Source organism: Leptodactylus fuscus, chromosome 8, assembly GCF_031893055.1.
Source record: "Leptodactylus fuscus isolate aLepFus1 chromosome 8, aLepFus1.hap2, whole genome shotgun sequence".
NCBI lineage: Eukaryota > Metazoa > Chordata > Amphibia > Anura > Leptodactylidae > Leptodactylus > Leptodactylus fuscus.
Window position 1 is genome coordinate 88,499,200 of NC_134272.1, and position 15,438 is coordinate 88,514,637.

Genomic DNA, 15,438 nt, shown 5'->3' on the forward strand with positions numbered 1-15,438 from the left:
AAATAATGTGGCTCAGGTTCGCTTGCCAAGAACGAGGACGCCGCGCACCGATAACAGTTCAGAAATAGATCTGCACAATATGCATAAATTCAGACACAACATGTCGATAATATAACGTGAGGGTGGAGGGGCCCTTAACGGATTCCTGTCAGCACCCTGCATCATTCACAGATATACCGACCTATAGTGCTGAGATCGGGGCCCCGACTTGTTGGGTGCCCATAATATTGCAGTATTCCCAAAATCATGTATCATAAAGGGCCCAATGTGGGGTTCCTGAGGAGCAACTGATACAATGCACAATGACAGAGCATGAGACGGGAACTAAAAGTGTTTTCCAGCCCCGAACTGACTTTTCATACTGATGACCTATTTGCAGGATACAACATCAGTATGTGATTTGTCGCGGTGCAACACCTGGATCCCGCATAGCTCAGCTGTTGCAGCAACTGCTAGGTGCCATACGCTGGTGCAGTGCATGGGGGACGTGCAGGATCTCCTATTCAAGTAATAGGAACGGTGCTGCAATTCCCCAGAGCAACCACTATGCAGTAAGCGGCGTTGCTGCGCAGTTCTTATTACTTTAATAGAAGTGGTGCTGCCTGGGCTCGCCATCTACGAGCAGCTTCCAGCACCCTGTGCATAGGTCATCAGTATGGCTAGAGTGCTAAAAACAAAATGGGAGCCCAAGAGAGGCGAGGGAATGTAAGGATCAGTAATTCAGTATATATAATGTTTACAGTGCACAGAGTTGGTAGCAGACAGCTCTATGCCAATTATTGACTTTAGTGAGGGCTGAGCTGCAGTACCGGTGCCCAACCACTAGACAGTGCACAGAGCTATCTCCTTCCGGATCCATGCACTGTATAGTATATGGACAAGGCGCACCTCTGTACAGTGGACCCATGTGCAGGCCAGCTCTTGGATCCTGCAATCAAACATTGCTTATCCAATGGACAGGCCATAAGTAAGTGCCAGCTCTACGCTACTGCACCCGCACATAGTACCCGCTGCTAATGGTCTGAGGTTTCAGCATGAGATAAAAACCCTGACAATTTATTTGTCAGATATTTGAGACCCCTTTAAGAGCCTCTCTGTGCCTTGGACCAGCGGGTGTGTTTATGAGCGTCAAATCTGGAAATATTTCCTTTAACCTGTTGTTTAAATGGACCATAAAGCGCAGATTATCGGCGGGCGTCTTCCTCGGGAAATCTGGCCTTAGGGTGTAGTTAGCGATAAGAGTCAACATCTGCTGTCTGCTCCATTGCAAATGCAAATTACGTAAAATCTACGATTTGTTTGTGTACGGCGACTATGTATTAATTACATGGAGCGAAGCAGATTCTATAAACCTCATAGACAGAGAGGAACGCAGACATGGCTGACCATAGATATAGAGGAACGCAACATGGCCGACCATAGACATAGAGGAACGCAGACATGGCCGACCATAGACATAGAGGAAGACAGACATGGCTGATCATAGATATAGAGGAACGCAGACATGGCTGACCATAGATATAGAGGAACGCAGACATGGCCAACCCTAGATATAGAGGAACACAGACATGGCCGACCATAGACATAGAGGAAGACAGACATGGCTGACCATAGATATAGAGGAACGCAGACATGGCTGACCATAGACATAGAGGAAGACAGACATGGCTGACCATAGATATAGAGGAACGCAGACATGGCCGACCATAGATATAGAGGAGCGCAGACATGGCTGACCATAGATATAGAGGAACGCAGACATGGCTGACCATGGATATAGAGGAACACAGACATGGCTGACCATAGATATAGAGGAACGCAGACATGGCTGACCATAGATATGAAGGAACACAGACATGGCTGACCATAGACATAGAGGAAGACAGACATGGCTGACCATAGACATAGAGGAACGCAGACATGGCCGACCATAGACATAGAGGAACGCAGACATGGCCGACCATAGACATAGAGGAACGCAGACATGGCCGACCATAGACATAGAGGAACGCAGACATGGCCGACCATAGACATAGAGGAACGCAGACATGGCCGACCATAGACATAGAGGAACGCAGACATGGCCGACCATAGACATAGAGGAACGCAGACATGGCTGACCATAGATATAGAGGAACGCAGACATGGCCGACCATAGACATAGAGGAAGACAGACATGGCTGACCATAGATATAGAGGAGCGCAGACATGGCCGACCATAGACATAGAGGAACGCAGACATGGCCGACCATAGACATAGAGGAACGCAGACATGGCTGACCATAGATATAGAGGAACGCAGACATGGCCGACCATAGACATAGAGGAAGACAGACATGGCTGACCATAGATATAGAGGAACGCAGACATGGCTGACCATAGACATAGAGGAACGCAGACATGGCCGACCATAGACATAGAGGAACGCAGACATGGCCGACCATAGACATAGAGGAACGCAGACATGGCCGACCATAGACATAGAGGAACGCAGACATGGCCGACCATAGACATAGAGGAACGCAGACATGGCCGACCATAGACATAGAGGAACGCAGACATGGCTGACCATAGATATAGAGGAACGCAGACATGGCCGACCATAGACATAGAGGAAGACAGACATGGCTGACCATAGATATAGAGGAACGCAGACATGGCTGACCATAGATATAGAGGAACGCAGACATGGCTGACCATAGATATAGAGGAACGCAGACATGGCTGACCATAGACATAGAGGAACGCAGACATGGCTGACCATGGATATAGAGGAACACAGACATGGCTGACCATAGACATAGAGGAACGCAGACATGGCCGACCATAGACATAGAGGAACGCAGACATGGCCGACCATAGACATAGAGGAACGCAGACATGGCCAACCCTAGATATAGAGGAACACAGACATGGCCGACCATAGACATAGAGGAGCGCAGACATGGCCAACCCTAGATATAGAGGAACACAGACATGGCCGACCATAGACATAGAGGAACGCAGACATGGCTGACCATAGACATAGAGGAACGCAGACATGGCCGACCATAGACATAGAGGAACGCAGACATGGCCGACCATAGACATAGAGGAACGCAGACATGGCCGACCATAGACATAGAGGAACGCAGACATGGCCGACCATAGACATAGAGGAACGCAGACATGGCCGACCATAGACATAGAGGAACGCAGACATGGCCGACCATAGACATAGAGGAACGCAGACATGGCCGACCATAGACATAGAGGAACGCAGACATGGCCGACCATAGACATAGAGGAACGCAGACATGGCCGACCATAGACATAGAGGAACGCAGACATGGCCGACCATAGACATAGAGGAACGCAGACATGGCCGACCATAGACATAGAGGAACGCAGACATGGCCAACCATAGACATAGAGGAACGCAGACATGGCCGACCATAGACATAGAGGAACGCAGACATGGCCGACCATAGATATAGAGGAACGCAGACATGGCTGACCATAGATATAGAGGAACACAGACATGGCCGACCATAGACATAGAGGAACGCAGACATGGCCGACCATAGACATAGAGGAACGCAGACATGGCCGACCATAGATATAGAGGAACGCAGACATGGCTGACCATAGACATAGAGGAGCGCAGACATGGCCAACCCTAGATATAGAGGAACACAGACATGGCCGACCATAGACATAGAGGAACGCAGACATGGCTGACCATAGACATAGAGGAACGCAGACATGGCCGACCATAGACATAGAGGAACGCAGACATGGCCGACCATAGACATAGAGGAACGCAGACATGGCCGACCATAGACATAGAGGAACGCAGACATGGCTGACCATAGGCATAGAGGAACGCAGACATGGCCGACCATAGACATAGAGGAACGCAGACATGGCCGACCATAGACATAGAGGAACGCAGACATGGCTGACCATAGACATAGAGGAACACAGACATGGCCGACCATAGATATAGAGGAACGCAGACATGGCTGACCATAGGCATAGAGGAACGCAGACATGGCCGACCATAGACATAGAGGAACGCAGACATGGCTGACCATAGATATAGAGGAACACAGACATGGCCGACCATAGACATAGAGGAACGCAGACATGGCCGACCATAGACATAGAGGAACGCAGACATGGCCGACCATAGATATAGAGGAGCGCAGACATGGCCGACCCTAGATATAGAGGAACACAGACATGGCCGACCATAGACATAGAGGAACGCAGACATGGCTGACCATAGATATAGAGGAGCGCAGACATGGCCGACCCTAGATATAGAGGAACGCAGACATGGCTGACCATAGACATAGAGGAACGCAGACATGGCCGACCATAGACATAGAGGAACGCAGATATGGCTGACCATAGATATAGAGGAACGCAGACATGGCCGACCATAGATATAGAGGAACGCAGACATGGCCGACCATAGACATAGAGGAACGCAGACATGGCCGACCATAGACATAGAGGAACGCAGACATGGCCGACCATAGACATAGAGGAACGCAGACATGGCCGACCATAGATATAGAGGAACGCAGACATGGCCGACCATAGATATAGAGGAGCGCAGACATGGCCGACCCTAGATATAGAGGAACACAGACATGGCCAACCATAGACATAGAGGAACGCAGACATGGTCGACCATAGACATAGAGGAACGCAGACATGGTCGACCATAGACATAGAGGAACGCAGACATGGCCGACCATAGACATAGAGGAACGCAGACATGGCCGACCATAGACATAGAGGAACACAGACATGGCCGACCATAGATATAGAGGAACGCAGACATGGCCGACCATAGACATAGAGGAACGCAGACATGGCCGACCATAGACATAGAGGAACGCAGACATGGCCGACCATAGACATAGAGGAACACAGACATGGCCGACCATAGATATAGAGGAACACAGACATGGCCGACCCTAGATATAGAGGAACGCAGACATGGCCGACCATAGACATAGAGGAACACAGACATGGCCGACCATAGACATAGAGGAACGCAGACATGGCCGACCATAGATATAGAGGAACGCAGACATGGCCGACCATAGACATAGAGGGCCAAAGATATACAGGAATGGAACAGCGTGGAGTATAATGAAGGGTCACCGCCGCCTCCAGCCTTCTGAACATCTTCAGAAGCTATAATCAAACTGAGGTGTGAATATTGTTACAATTGAGTTTTTAGAATTATGACCCCCCTCCAAAAAGACTTAAAAATTAGGAGGCAGTACCCCTTGTTGCCCCGTCATATGGCAGACCATGTGCAGTACATATGCAGGGATCTTGTCTTGGTTCAGGGTCGTGCAGGCTGTGCTCACATGTCGCCTGGGCAGAGGCGCTCTTTATGTTGTTTACCCGCACCACACGAGCAATGTGGAAATCTGATTTTACACCATCGTATCGGAAAAAGCTGCTGCAAAGCAGAAAGAATTCCATCACCGCTCCGCGGAGCTCAGCAGACGGAACCAGGCGTCTCGCACGGCGAACAAACAGCAGCTTATGTGCAGCAGATTCATTGCCGATACCGCTGGTGTGAATAAATAATATCATAAGCCGCAAACTCAGGACAGCGGCAACAACCCCCCCCCCCCCTACTCACTGAGCTCGACTTCGCAGCAGGTTTGTTATAGTGTCATCAAACAGAGAGTTATTTCAGTCATATTTTTTAGCTTGGTTCTTGTTGGTTTTTCTGCTATTGGGAAACTACAACTCCCAGCAACTGAATAGTCACAGATGGAAGAAGACTAGTAGACTACTATAAGGGGGCAGAGGTTACAGTGGACCCTGACTTCAAAACCTGAAAGGGTCCAATAAGAGAACCTCAGTACTATCACTGGAACCGGGAGGCGACGTGACAGATCATGTACATGGCCTCAGACTGTAGAGATGCTTCAGCTGTTCCTGCATCTCACTGTGACATGCAGGGTAATAGACTTTTTCCTTTCATTAGCAGAATAGTGAGCGCAGCTCTGGAGTATAATACAGGATAAGTAATGTAATGTGTGTACACAGTGACTGCACCAGCAGAATAGTGAGCGCAGCTCTGGAGTATAATACAGGATAAGTAATGTAATGTATATACACAGTGACTGTACCAGCAGAGTAGTGAGCACAGCTCTGGAGTATAATACAGGATAAGTAATGTAATGTATGTACACAGTGACTGTACCAGCAGAATAGTGAGCGCAGCTCTGGGGTATAATACAGGATAAGTAATGTAATGTATGTACACAGTGACTGTACCAGCAGAATAGTGAGCGCAGCTCTGGAGTATAATACAGGATAAGTAATGTAATGTATGTACACAGTGACTGCACCAGCAGAATAGTGAGCGCAGCTCTGGAGTATAATACAGGATAAGTAATGTATGTACACAGTGACTGCACCAGAAGAATAGTGAGCGCAGCTCTGGAGTATAATACAGGATAAGTAATGTAATGTATGTACACAGTGACTGCACCAGCAGAATAGTGAGCGCCGCTCTGGAGTATAATACAGGATAAGTAATGTAATGTATGTACACAGTGACTGTCCCAGCAGAATAGTGAGCGCAGCTCTGGAGTATAATACAGTATAAGTAATGTAATGTATGTACACAGTGACTGCACCAGCAGAATAGTGAGCGCAGCTCTGGAGTATAATACAGGATAAGTAATGTAATGTATGTACACAGTGACTGCACCAGCAGAATAGTGAGCACAGCTCTGGAGTATAATACAGGATAAGTAATGTAATGTATGTACACAGTGACTGCACCAGCAGAATAGTGAGCGCAGCTCAGGAGTATAATGCAGGATAAGTAATGTAATGTATGTACACAGTGACTGCACCAGCAGAATAGTGAGCGCAGCTCTGGGGTATAATACAGGATAAGTAATGTAATGTATGTACACAGTGACTGTACCAGCAGAATAGTGAGCGCAGCTCTGGAGTATAATACAGGATAAGTAATGTAATGTATGTACACAGTGACTGTACCAGCAGAATAGTGAGCGCAGCTCTGGAGTATAATACAGGATAAGTAATGTAATGTATGTACACAGTGACTGTACCAGCAGAATAGTGAGCGCAGCTCTGGGGTATAATACAGGATAAGTAATGTAATGTATGTACACAGTGACTGTACCAGCAGAATAGTGAGCGCAGCTCAGGAGTATAATGCAGGATAAGTAATGTAATGTATGTACACAGTGACTGCACCAGCAGAATAGTGAGCGCAGCTCTGGAGTATAATACAGGATAAGTAATGTATGTATGTACACAGTGACTGCACCAGCAGAATAGTGAGCGCAGCTCTGGAGTATAATACAGGATAAGTAATGTAATGTATGTACACAGTGACTGTACCAGCAGAATAGTGAGCGCAGCTCTGGAGTATAATACAGGATAAGTAATGTAATGTATGTACTCAGTGACTGTACCAGCAGAATAGTGAGCGCAGCTCTGGAGTATAATACAGGATAAGTAATGTAATGTATGTACACAGTGACTGCACCAGCAGAATAGTGAGCGCAGCTCTGGAGTATAATACAGGATAAGTAATGTAATGTATGTACACAGTGACTGTACCAGCAGAATAGTGAGCGCAGCTCTGGAGTATAATACAGGATAAGTAATGTAATGTATATACACAGTGACTGCACCAGCAGAATAGTGAGCGCAGCTCTGGAGTATAATACAGGATAAGTAATGTAATGTATGTACACAGTGACTGTACCAGCAGAATAGTGAGCGCAGCTCTGGAGTATAATACAGAATAAGTAATGTAATGTATGTACACAGTGACTGTACCAGCAGAATAGTGAGCGCAGCTCTGGAGTATAATACAGGATAAGTAATGTAATGTATGTACACAGTGACTGTACCAGCAGAATAGTGAGCGCAGCTCTGGAGTATAATACAGGATAAGTAATGTAATGTATGTACACAGTGACTGTACCAGCAGAATAGTGAGCGCAGCTCTGGAGTATAATACAGGATAAGTAATGTAATGTATGTACACAGTGACTGCACCAGCAGAATAGTGAGCGCAGCTCTGGAGTATAATACAGGATAAGTAATGTAATGTATGTACACAGTGACTGCACCAGCAGAATAGTGAGCGCAGCTCTGGAGTATAATACAGGATAAGTAATGTAATGTATGTACACAGTGACTGCACCAGCAGAATAGTGAGCGCAGCTCTGGAGTATAATACAGGATAAGTAATGTAATGTATGTACACAGTGACTGTACCAGCAGAATAGTGAGCGCAGCTCTGGAGTATAATACTGGATAAGTAATGTAATGTATGTACACAGTGACTGTACCAGCAGAATAGTGAGCGCAGCTCTGGAGTATAATACAGGATAAGTAATGTAATGTATATACACAGTGACTGCACCAGCAGAATAGTGAGCGCAGCTCTGGAGTATAATACAGGATAAGTAATGTAATGTATGTACACAGTGACTGTACCAGCAGAATAGTGAGCGCAGCTCTGGAGTATAATACAGAATAAGTAATGTAATGTATGTACACAGTGACTGTACCAGCAGAATAGTGAGCGCAGCTCTGGAGTATAATACAGGATAAGTAATGTAATGTATGTACACAGTGACTGTACCAGCAGAATAGTGAGCGCAGCTCTGGAGTATAATACAGGATAAGTAATGTAATGTATGTACACAGTGACTGCACCTGCAGAATAGTGAGCGCAGCTCTGGAGTATAATACAGGATAAGTAATGTAATGTATGTACACAGTGACTGTACCAGCAGAATAGTGAGCGCAGCTCTGGAGTATAATACAGGATAAGTAATGTAATGTATGTACACAGTGACTGCACCAGCAGAATAGTGAGCGCAGCTCTGGAGTATAATACAGGATAAGTAATGTAATGTATGTACACAGTGACTGCACCAGCAGAATAGTGAGCGCAGCTCTGGAGTATAATACAGGATAAGTAATGTAATGTATGTACACAGTGACTGCACCAGCAGAATAGTGAGCGCAGCTCTGGAGTATAATACAGGATAAGTAATGTAATGTATGTACACAGTGACTGCACCTGCAGAATAGTGAGCGCAGCTCTGGAGTATAATACAGGATAAGTAATGTAATGTATGTACACAGTGACTGCACCAGCAGAATAGTGAGCGCTGCTCTGGAATATAATACAAGATGTAACACAAGATCAGTACAGAATACCAAGTGATAAGAGATTTTTGGATGTTTTTAGCTCTTCCTGATCACTGTGTTTACATGGACTCTGTACAGTTGGGTGTTATTTGGTGGATTATTCCTGGAATACAATCTGCTAATCCATTGTAGTGGAAACAAACCAGTGTCAGTATTGCCAATGCGCCTCTGCCACCTGATCCACGCTTCCTACGAGCTTGCATTTGGCGCTGTTTCCTGCTCGGATTTTATTCCAGGCTCCAAACCCAGAAGTCTTCTTGTAAATGAGAGAGTCCCAGCTGAACGATTACAAGTGATGTTTATCAGCGGCGCTCAGTTCCTCTCCTTAATGCTTCTTTGGCCCATCTGTCTCACGGCTGTAGTATTTCCAGTGCTGGATTTTCGTTCTCTTGGGGCAGCTGGAAAACAAACTCATCATTGAGGAAAGTGATTCTTTATTTCTGGATGGAAAGACGCAGTCTGCTGCCCTGGGGGAGTAATATCTCCACTGTTGTATCCAACTTGGAGTAGGGGGGGGGGTGTTATTGCTCCTTCTTCTTAGTCTGACCCTTCAATATTAACATCTCCAGAATCTCTACTTTGGTGTGCAAAGAATCAGCAAAGAGTGACTCAGGAATCTCTCCCTGTGCTGCAGTATTCGTCTACATCCCCTGACTTTATATACAGATGTAGCAGAGCTGCGCTTGTTCTTTGAGATGCTGCACTGACTTGCGATTTTACATAGGACTGCACAATCTGAGCTGAGCGAGTTATCATAATGCAGATAAGAAACTGCTCAATAACAAATCCAGCTCTGCTTAGTATCTAATGTCTAGGAGGCCGGTGATCCTTGACAAAGGCGCCATGCAAGGTGAAGACCTGTAGATATTATGGACATTAATGATGACGTATTAGAGACGATGACATCAAGGAGATTGTATTAATGGTGACATGGTGGAGAATGAGGAGATCTGGAAATGAGTTCTTGGGTAGGTTTATGATCCAGTGGAGGTGAGATGGATGATGCAATGGCAGGCTCAGAAAAAGATGGAGGGGGAATGGATAGACCTGATGGCGTTTGGAAGAAAGGTGACATGGTGAAGATTGAAGACCTGTTGATATGGGGGATATGGAAAGAAATGGTGGCACAATGGCATCTAGAGATCGGAGTCATGGTTTCATAGTTGAAAATAAATTATTACATTATTATATTAATCCCATGGTGCTCTTTACATTGTTATATTAATCCCATGGTGCTGTACATTATTATATTAATCCCATGGTGCTGTACATTATTATATTAATCCCATGGTGCTCTGTACATTATTATATTAATTCCATGGTGCTCTGTACATTATTATATTAATCCCATTGTTCTCTGTACATTATTATATTAATCCCATGGTGCTCTGTACATTATTATATTAATTCCATGGTGCTCTGTACATTATTATATTAATCCCATGGTGCTGTACATTATTATATTAATCCCATGGTGCTGTACATTAATTTATTAATCCCATGGTGCTGTACATTATTATATTAATCCCATGGTGCTCTGTACATTATTATATTAATCCCATGGTGCTCTGTACATTATTATATTAATTCCATGGTGCTGTACATTATTATATTAATTCCATGGTGCTCTGTACATTATTATATTAATTCCATAGTGATGTACATTATTATATTAATCCCATGGTGCTCTGTACATTATTATATTAATTCCATGGTGCTGTACATTATTATATTAATTCCATAGTGATGTACATTATTATATTAATCCCATGGTGCTCTGTACATTATTATATTAATCCCATGGTGCTCTGTACATTATTATATTAATTCCATGGTGCTGTACATTATTATATTAATCCCATGGTGCTGTACATTATTATATTAATCCCATGGTGCTGCACATTATTATATTAATCCCATGGTGCTGTACATTATTATATTAATCCCATGGTGCTGTACATTATTATATTAATTCCATGGTGCTCTGTACATTATTATATTAATCCCATGGTGCTCTGTACATTATTATATTAATTCCATGGTGCTCTGTACATTATTATATTAATTCCATGGTGCTCTGTACATTATTATATTAATCCTATGGTGCTGTACATTATTATATTAATTCCATGGTGCTCTGTACATTATTATATTAATCCCATGGTGCTGTACATTATTATATTAATTCCATGGTGCTCTGTACATTATTATATTAATTCCATAGTGATGTACATTATTATATTAATCCCATGGTGCTCTGTACATTATTATATTAATTCCATGGTGCTGTACATTATTATATTAATACCATGGTGCTCTGTACATTATTATATTAATTCCATGGTGCTTTGTACATTATTATATTAATTCCATGGTGCTGTACATTATTATATTAATCCCATGGTGCTCTGTACATTATTATATTAATCCCATGGTGCTGCACATTATTATATTAATCCCATGGTGCTGTACATTATTATATTAATCCCATGGTGCTGTACATTATTATATTAATTCCATGGTGCTCTGTACATTATTATATTAATCCCATGGTGCTCTGTACATTATTATATTAATTCCATGGTGCTCTGTACATTATTATATTAATTCCATGGTGCTCTGTACATTATTATATTAATCCTATGGTGCTGTACATTATTATATTAATTCCATGGTGCTCTGTACATTATTATATTAATCCCATGGTGCTGTACATTATTATATTAATTCCATGGTGCTCTGTACATTATTATATTAATTCCATAGTGATGTACATTATTATATTAATCCCATGGTGCTCTGTACATTATTATATTAATCCCATGGTGCTTTGTACATTATTATATTAATTCCATGGTGCTCTGTACATTATTATATTAATACCATGGTGCTTTGTACATTATTATATTAATACCATGGTGCTCTGTACATTATTATATTAATCCCATGGTGCTCTGTACATTATTATATTAATTCCATGGTGCTCTGTACATTATTATATTAATTCCATGGTGCTGTACATTATTATATTAATCCCATGGTGCTCTGTACATTATTAGATTAATCCCATGGTGCTCTGTACATTATTGTATTAATCCCATGGTGCTCTGTACATTATTATATTAATCCCATGGTGCTCTGTACATTATTATATTAATCCCATGGTGCTGTACATTATTATATTAATCCCATGGTGCTGTACATTATTATATTAATTCCATGGTGCTCTGTACATTATCATATTAATCCCATGGTGCTCTGTACATTATTATATTAATTCCATGGTGCTTTGTACATTATTATATTAATTCCATGGTGCTCTGTACATTATTATATTTATCCTATGGTGCTGTACATTATTATATTAATTCCATGGTGGTCTGTACATTATTATATTAATTCCATGGTGCTCTGTACATTATTATATTAATTCCATAGTGATGTACATTATTATATTAATCCCATGGTGCTCTGTACATTATTATATTAATTCCATGGTGCTGTACATTATTATATTAATCCCATGGTGCTTTGTACATTATTATATTAATCCCATGGTGCTGTACATTATTATATTAATACCATGGTGCTCTGTACATTATTATATTAATACCATGGTGCTGTACATTATTATATTAATTCCATGGTGCTGTATAGACAAGATGGACATGTGGTAGATAGAAGGGATGGTAATGGAAATGGAAGATTGTAGGGATATGAGTTTGTGGAGATGGGATGGTGAGATTGAAGAAGTTGTGATGAGATGTGAGAGATGGGATGGAAGGTGGCATGGTGGAGACTGGCAGAATAGTAGCATGGAAGAGATTTTGGTTGAAATGGACTTAAAAGATAGGGACATTGGTAGGAACTGGATATAATGGAGATGAGTAGATTATGCCATGAGGGGGATTGAACAGACTTGGACATAAAGTCTACGTATATAATTGTGACCTGATGAGATTGAGGTATGAGGCACATGGGTAGGATTGTGAGCTTGTAGAGATGTGATAGATGGTGGAACGGTAGACATTTGAAGAATGGTGACATGGAATTGAAACAGATTGGGACACAGAATAAGGGTAGAAGGAATGTCACCTAGTAAAGATGGATTAGATGTCACCAAGATGGCGATACAGTATGGCTGAGAGATGACAAATGGGGATATACTGGAGACTGTAAGAATGCTGATACGGCACAACAGGCATTCCAGTAGGGGAAACTAATTTACTAGGTCCAGGACGTACGGAGCCCTAAAGAGAGACGTTGGGACTTCATTCTGGTGCCAGAAGAGCAAGAGAGAGGGTAAGAGCTGAGAGCCTCGCCAGGGTACCGCAGACATAGCGGCCATTCATCACACCAAACAGAGGGAAATAAGGGAACCCCTGATAGAAGTTGGGATGGATTCGCGCAGTAATCCCCTATAGGTGTGGAAGGCGCCATCTTGGAGATTAGATTAGGATTCAGCTACTGACTGGACAATCCAAGGGCATTCTGCAGTCAAATCCTCTTCTATCAACCTATGTAGCCACCGATAGCTCTACTGTTGTACTAAGTTCCCTAGAAGAGACTTCTACTATAATCCTGAGCAGAGAAATACGTATGCCAGTTATGGAATGAACCCTGATCTTATATTCATGTTGTATTCTTGTGGAATCAGAGACTACAATGTGCTCATCAAGTATTTCTTTGGATTGCTGTTGATAGACAAACTTCATCAAGCTGTACTCTTAAGATTCTGCTGCAAAGGGTCGCCAAGCTAACCGAGGGAGACAATACATGTGGGAGGAGAGGGAGACTCCTTCCCTACAGGAGTGGTTCACGAGGGGTAATCCATTGTCCTGCTTATACGTGTGTTCCTAGGTTCCTTAAAAGACGTTTCAGCTGATACTTGTAACATTCCGTGTGTCAGGGAACAGCCACAGTCTCATACCACATGAATTATCAGACGTGTCCCTAATCCCAGACAATTTTCACCCATTTCTCTACCCTGATGATTGGTAAGGTGGCTGCCGAGCGGGTAAGTAAACATTGATTATTCCGGAATGTTCTTGTTCTGTTCCATAGATGAAAGTTAAGTAAAAATCCATTGTCAGATAGGAAGGTATAAAGTCACGGTGACCTAGTGGCAATCCGACCGTTAAGAGGCCTTATTGCCTTCCTTAGCAGAGGGTAAATGGGATGAGTGAGAGGAGATAAAATGGATAAAAAACCAGAACCTTCTTTATGTGGCAATTTATAAAACAGTCATTGAGAACAATTCGAGGAAAGCTGCAGTCCCTAAAGGCTTCCTCCGACTCCCGCCTCGTCTCCCCCCCCCCACCTTCGCTCGTAACTCTCCCCTGATTGGAGCTATTCGCACAAGCAATAAGCTGTGCCTTGTAGGAGAATGATGGAGGCGTCAGGATGGGATCTGCCAGTGAGGATAAAGCTATCCCCTAGGGAGCGGCAGGTAATCAGAGAGAATTAGGATGGATGAGACAAACGGGAAAGGTTTGTTTAAGGGGATGTGAGAGATGGGTAAACAAGCTGACATGCCAAGGACTTAGCCGGAGCTCCTGGGATAGGCTCGGTGCTAATAGCTCTAGCGCCTGGCAGCTCCTGTAAAGACCAGCTAGTCAGTGGCTATCCTCCGATAACCCCATAAAGAGGCCTATAAATGCCAGGGCTTCAGAGATGAGTAGGTTTAGCTCCGATGCCAACCATAATGGTCCCCGTATTTCTGGAACTTTTCAGAAACTTGCAGGCAAAACCATTTATAAGACATTAGTGTGCTGCAAACGGCGTCCCGGATCAGCTCCCCGAGAGGTGATAAAGCAGCCACATAATCCCGTCACCATCGCTTTATTGCTTCTGTAGGGTTTGCATTAGGACGGAGCTGCTTTACACGATTACAGGGGGGTGCATAGGTTATGACACCACCTTATAAACTAATAATGATGCCCCCCCCTTATGAAGACCCTTCACTATTAGATAAAGAGTCATGTCAACGGCAGCTCTAGGGCATACATGTGTCCTGGCATGAGGGCACAGCTGCTGTATACTATTGAAGGGGGGGTGTACATACTTTTTGCTAATGTTGTGCTCCTAATGAACACCCCTCTATATCAGCTAAAGGAAAGGATCGCGTCTACAGGAGCTCTTGGCATTGGAGGCCTTTTGGAGCGCACACAAGGCCCCCGCTATGTTTTTGTATGTAGGTATATT